At 46.9% G+C, this 6000-nt stretch overlaps 1 long non-coding RNA gene across 1 annotated transcript in view; it reads left to right on the top strand.

Moving 5' to 3' along the window:
* Positions 1-6000, top strand: part of LOC125181991 (uncharacterized) — a 49510-nt gene continuing 43510 nt past the window's right edge. The window contains exon 1 of the long non-coding RNA XR_007160787.2: positions 1-3774. This is a non-coding gene — a long non-coding RNA (uncharacterized lncRNA). The remainder of the gene's footprint in view (positions 3775-6000) is intronic.

Below are 6000 nucleotides of genomic sequence, written 5' to 3'. Positions count from 1 at the left end.
TTTGAATATTTTAAAGCCTAAATGTAATTGTTAAACTTAGGTAGTATAGTAGGGAAAAAGAGAGGAAAATAGTGTGAAATATTTCAAAAGGTTTTTTTTATCTGACCATGATCACAGGGGAGACGCCAAATGAATAACCTGAAGTTTTATTAGTGTCTCTGGGCTTGTTTCTGTGACTGTGTGAAAGAAACCTTTATAAAGGAAGCATTATCTGAAGACATCCCCCAGGTTTTAATACCATTTTCGGAAAGTGTAACAATATATCACTAATACAGAAACCGAGATCTGCCACAGCATTATCTATCTGATCTGTTTGGAAGTAGCCTGAGACGCAAGAAAGGGTGGTGAGATGCAGATGTTATCAATTAGCCAAAGAAGTTAACAAAACAACTTCAAACCGCAGCAGTTGTTCCAGCTGAGAAGCCTTGAAGGGGGCATTGAGCTGTTGCTGTGCGCTCCCTTCTTTTGTATGCACTGATAGGAAGCCCGTCAGACCACAGCTGTGAAATCCCAGCTTTGGCAACCAGATCCTCCCCAGCAAATCCAAGAGGAAGGAGGCAAGACTGGCATTGAAAGGGCTGCCTAGTCCTCAAGGCAAAAACCACAGCTAAAGCACAACAGGTCTTACGCAAAGGGCATTTGGTAGACGAAGTGAGTGATAAGGAGAAGTAAACCCGCTTCTGTCAGGGCAGAACCAGCGGTGACACGAAGGTTATGTGAATTGCTATTAAAAAGAAATCCTTCAAGTCAGGACAAATAAGGAAAATGTTTGGGAACAGAAGATCAAGGCTAGAAATAGAGTGGAAATGCGTTTGTTCTGTGCCCTGAAATGCCACCACTTGACTGAGCTGGGGTAGAACAGGATACATGGGGTTTTGCACAGACTTCTTTATCTTCGGACTATGCTGAATCCTTAGCACCAGCCATCGGTTGTTAGCTAGTACAGCCAAACTAAGGTCCAAGGAAAATCAGGGATTTGTTTTATTTTCTACTGGAAATAAATTAAAAAAAAAAAAGAAGCAAGCAGATGTTCAGAGCACAGGAGATGGATGTCCTTCCTTTCCTCCCAGCTGTCGGGCTCCCAGCCCTGTCTCACTCCCTGGTAGTTCAGCTTCTGACCATCCCAGCAGGTCCTTTATGTCCTAACTTGGATACTGATGGCTAGCCTTCACACACCCCCATGGGGCCTGACGTGGTTGTGCTCTCAACCCTGAAGGCACTCCAGGTTCAAGAGCAGTCTGAGGGTCCTGCAGGATAAAAGTCAATGTCTAAAGCCTGTGGGTACCAGCAGAGCAGAGCAAGTGGTGCTTTCCATGGAAGCTTACGTGGGTAGAGCAGGAGAAGCTGCTTATCAGCTCTGCGAGTAAAACTCCTCCAGGCTGCAAGTCCGGACCTACTTTTGCAAAAATCAGAGCAGAGTCTGGGAAAAAAGTATGCTCAAGATAAATACAACTTGCCTGCAAAGTTGTGATGTCCTAGCCTTGAGCGTGACAAGACCCTTGGTGGTGTTCATGGCCCAATATCTTGGGTGGGAGACAAAAATGTACCACGGTGTTCAGCACATGAGGCTCTTTGGTGACAAGCCCACAAGGCAGAACATCCCAGCAGGGATCGTGAACTACAGGGTTGGGAGCACCAGGAGGCCAGAACTGAGGATAGCTGAGTAATTGCACTTATCGCACTTGATTAAAAATCCATTTTATTCAGAAGAGTGCAGCCAGAGGTTTATAAGGCAAAACATGCTGTAGAGAGTGTGTATTGCTGGGGCTTGAAAGAAATAATAGCAATACATTCCCTGATGTTGAAGTGACAAGAGAGAAACAGTAAAAAGTTGCTGTACCTGCAGTTTTTCAGCGTGCTCTACTAAGCGCAGAGGGCAAAGGGGACTGGAGGAGGCTGTTTCATTGCCTTGGAGCAAAGACACATCCCTTTTCTGCCATGAGTCCTGCATGATATGGCCACCAGCCCAGGGCTGCTGCGATTTGTGGCGCATCACTTGGCGTGCATCTGCTGTAGCCTTGTCTAAGGTAAAACACTGACACCACTGAGCTCATTTCCAAGTGCTTGCACCAGCATACGGGCAGTCTGAACAGGGTCTGAGTCATGCGGTTGGGAGGCACCTGGTACGCCAGTCCTTATATAAAATCGGACTGAGAGAGGCCCCCTGGGTCACCGAGCCTTGTCTCCTGCTATCACAGGCACCATGTCGGATAATCCCCTTCATAAACACAGCAGCAGCTGGGGGAGAGAAGCCTGGAATGGCTGAGGATGCTGAATGTGAGGTGTTAGAGGGTCCAGAGTCAGGGGGATTTGGAGTATGCAAAGAATGCAGCTTTGTGCTGTTTAGAGGAGCAAAATAATATTTTATTAACAAAGCTGGAAAGTCATATACCCAGGGAAACACCTGAGACCTTAATTATGCCAGAGAGGCATCAGGGTAATGCGCTATTTGCTTTCTAATTCTGGCCCTAAGTTCAAAGAACTATTTTTTTCTGTTTCAACATTTGGTTGAATACAACACGCCAGCAACAGAGAAAAAAAAATAGAAAAAAAAAGAAGAAGAAGAAAAAAAAAAGCACTGGTTTCCACTCCTGCAAGTACTGCGTCTGTTTTAAATCATGAGAAAGGGAGACTTCTAATGAGGCTGATTCATATAATGATGTATTTTACAAGCTATTCTCAGCAGATTCACTGCAATATGTCATTCTTTATGTACCATGAGAGATATATGAGCACACAAGCTTACAGAGGGTGGGGAAGTCTCTGAATAACTGTCCAGTTTTGCACCTTGTGCTGGAGGAGGAAGAATTGGAAGTTCACACAGGCTATTGCTTCCAAACCCTCCAGACCTCGGGTCAGCTGTGAACTCCACTCCAATAAATGTGAACATTACAAGACTTGTGTCTTAAAACTTATTTCCAAGGAAGTCTCTCGTTTTATTGCAACACGAATAAGAGACTCTAAGGTAATATTTACTTTGTTTTACATTTCATAAAAAAAAAAAAAAAAGACTGTGATTTCATGGAGGCTCTAACAGGAATACCTCTTTCCATCCAAGCGGAAGAAATCATGTTCAGGACCTTTCCCGAGGGCTCGAGAAAAGCACGCTAACATGGAAACTCCCACTCTGCTTTATTTGTGAGTTACTCTTGCAGGAGGATGAGGCTGGAATTGAGAGAAGCTATAACTGGACTAACTGGCCAAAGCCTGTGACATTAAGGGGCAGGCAAGGATGCTGAGAGGATAATCCCAGAGATGCAGCTCTCCAGCTGATGAAAATCAGAAGAGCCAGATAATCACTGAGAGAGATTCCCAACTAGAAAGAAGGTAATTGCAGGGGCTTTAAGAAAAAGGGTGCAGTGGTTTCTCCAGGTCTGTCTGTCACTCCCGTCATTGCTGCCTTTCCCAGCACTGTCTTTTAAGATGCCGGAGGAGGGGCTGAAGCCCTTTTAATGAAGCGAAAGGATGAATGGGAGGCCTGTCCAGAACAGCAGTGGAAAGAGAAAAGTCAAATGCAGGGAGCCCGGTGCGTGGCGAAACCAGAGCTGCAGCCTGCTCCAGACCCCGGAGCTGCCGAGGCGCAGACGTCTTCAGGAACCCTCCACGGGGCACCCCAAAGAGCTGCGTCCAGGTGAGAGCGTGAGCTACATCCACGTGTGGCTGCAGGGTGAGGCCGTGGGGCCGTGCCAGCACCCAGCCACACGCCAACCCGCAACGACGGCCCCGCAACGACGGCCCCTGACCGCTCGCCGCAGGACGGGCAGCCTCCGACCGGTGAGTCCCGCCTGGCCCGGGCTTCTCCACCCCGGTGGCACAGCCGCAGGTCTGTTCCGTGCTTCTCCTCGCGGGCCTGCTGCCTGCCGCATCGAAGGGGCCCTGCTTTAGCCTTTTTCTCAGCGCCGATGTAGCAACCTGACTTCTGGCAAGGGGAGCTGGCTGCCGCTCCCCTGCTGGGCTGCCAATATACCTCCTCTTTCTGGCCCGAGGGGCCACCAGAGAGCAATACGGGCTGTTGCCAACTCTGTCTGCCTGGGAACAAGGGACCCGGCCTGGAGCCCGAGCCCAGAGCTTAGCGGTTCCCTGCTGCTAGCCCACAGAGCAGCCCTGATGGATTTCTTCAAGGCTGGGTTTCTTAAAGACTTTACTTACTAATTTTCTTAATTTTTTGTGGCCTCGTCAGTGACTTTGCCGTAACACTGGGGTCAGCCACCAGCTGCTGCCTATTCCCACGGTATAACCTGCCCACTTCACCGTCTTTCCTTAAATGTAATATGTGGTGCATTTGTGTCTGGTACTTTCTCTTGTTTCTGCAATTGAAATTTTATCCGTTTGCGGAGTGCCCGAAATTCTGCAGAGACACTTGGCCTGAATACTCATTTCATTGTTGAAAGCCAATACTGCTTTAACAGATGCAGTAAAATGGTGAGAATCTAAAGTTCACTTTTCTGCTTTAAATACCACAGATGAAAGAAGTCTACTCCACACAACCGAATGCCTCTCTTGCTTGCTGGCACATTAGCTTTAAAGGTGTTCTGGTAGTTTTCAGCCCTCTGTTTTACCTAAATGCTTTCGTCCAGATCCTCAGCTGGAGTAGATGGATGCAGCTACACAGCAGTCAGCAGAACTGTGCTGATTTATACCACCAGGCAGACTTTTATTTGTAGATAGCCTTAGAAAGTAATCACCAGGCTCCCTCAAGCTGATTCCACATGACTTGCAACTGCAGTTTTGACTCAGTGCTGTTCCCGAAGCTTCGGCACCCCGCGCAGCACGTTCCCTCTGGGTAGGCATCTGTCCGCAGTACAAAGGAGTCCAGAGCAGCACCTGTGGCAAACTCCCAGCCTCCACTTGAAGTATCCCTCATCCTTAGACATGGTTAACTCTGTAATTACTGTATTGCCTTGGACAATTTCAAGCAACATTTCATAATGGCACAGAAATCTCCAGACCAAGCTGTCAAATTATTTTCCTTGCAATGACTTTAAAAACACAAAAACGTATCATTTCCTCACCTCCGAGGAACAAACACAGAGCGACCCAAAGCACCGGCAGCGTGCACTCTGTCTAAACCCAATGTCTTCAGGTTCTCTTTCAATATCATTTCTGCCCTGTGAGTTAGACCAGTGCCGACCAGTTCCCTTCTGCTTTTGCAGCCTCTGAACACCCTGTGGAGATGTTAGGCTCTGTTTAGTGTACAGAACTCATAGCCCTGAGTTACATGGCTATCTTCATTCAGCAACACAGGTCCTCTGTTCTCTGCCGACCTTGCACGTTTGTCACCATTTGAAAACAATTATTTTCCTCTGACTTGGCATTTTTGGCTGCTACCCAACTGCTTGTGGGCACTTTGGGATTTATCGTTTGAGCCCCTCAAAGGAATAGTTATCTTGAAAGTTGAAAATATTTTCAAAAGGCTAAAACGTATCTTTCAGCCGAGTGTGGTTTGAGAATTGCTTCATATGGATCTAACTGATTCATTTTCTTGCAATGAAGTGATTGCAGGAATAGCTGGAGACTAGGGCAGGGGGAAGAGGCTGATTGTCTCCTACCACCAGGGACTCTAAAATAGTTGTATAATTTACTTCCTCTGAGGTGTTCTACATAGCAGACAAATGTCCATCTGATCTTCTACATGGAATAATTTCCAAATAAATGGTATAGAATAAAGAAATTTGGTTAGTAAGCAAAGCTAATAAATACTTTAAATGTTTGAAAGAAAAGGAGAGAGGAAGATTCAATGATTTTGACCAGCTTCAGTTCCCAGCGAAGCATTTAGTGTCCACAGGGAATCCTTACACACCTGGACACAAAGGTCCTGACAAGGACAGCATGGCTTCCACCACGCACCATGCAAGTGGGGAATCTCAGCATCCCTGCATGCTGTATAGTGATGGTGTAATGTAATCCAAACGGGTATCTGGATCCCAACTTTCCTGGCTAGCATTTAGCTGTAGGGAAGCCCAAGCAAGCCCCTAAACTCCGAACAGGGGGAACAGTGTG

This window comes from Anser cygnoides, chromosome 14 (genome assembly GCF_040182565.1).
Source record: "Anser cygnoides isolate HZ-2024a breed goose chromosome 14, Taihu_goose_T2T_genome, whole genome shotgun sequence".
In the NCBI taxonomy this organism is placed as follows: Eukaryota; Metazoa; Chordata; class Aves; order Anseriformes; family Anatidae; genus Anser; species Anser cygnoides.
The sequence above is the reverse complement of the archived record's forward strand: the minus strand, read 5'-3'. Positions and strand labels throughout refer to the sequence as shown.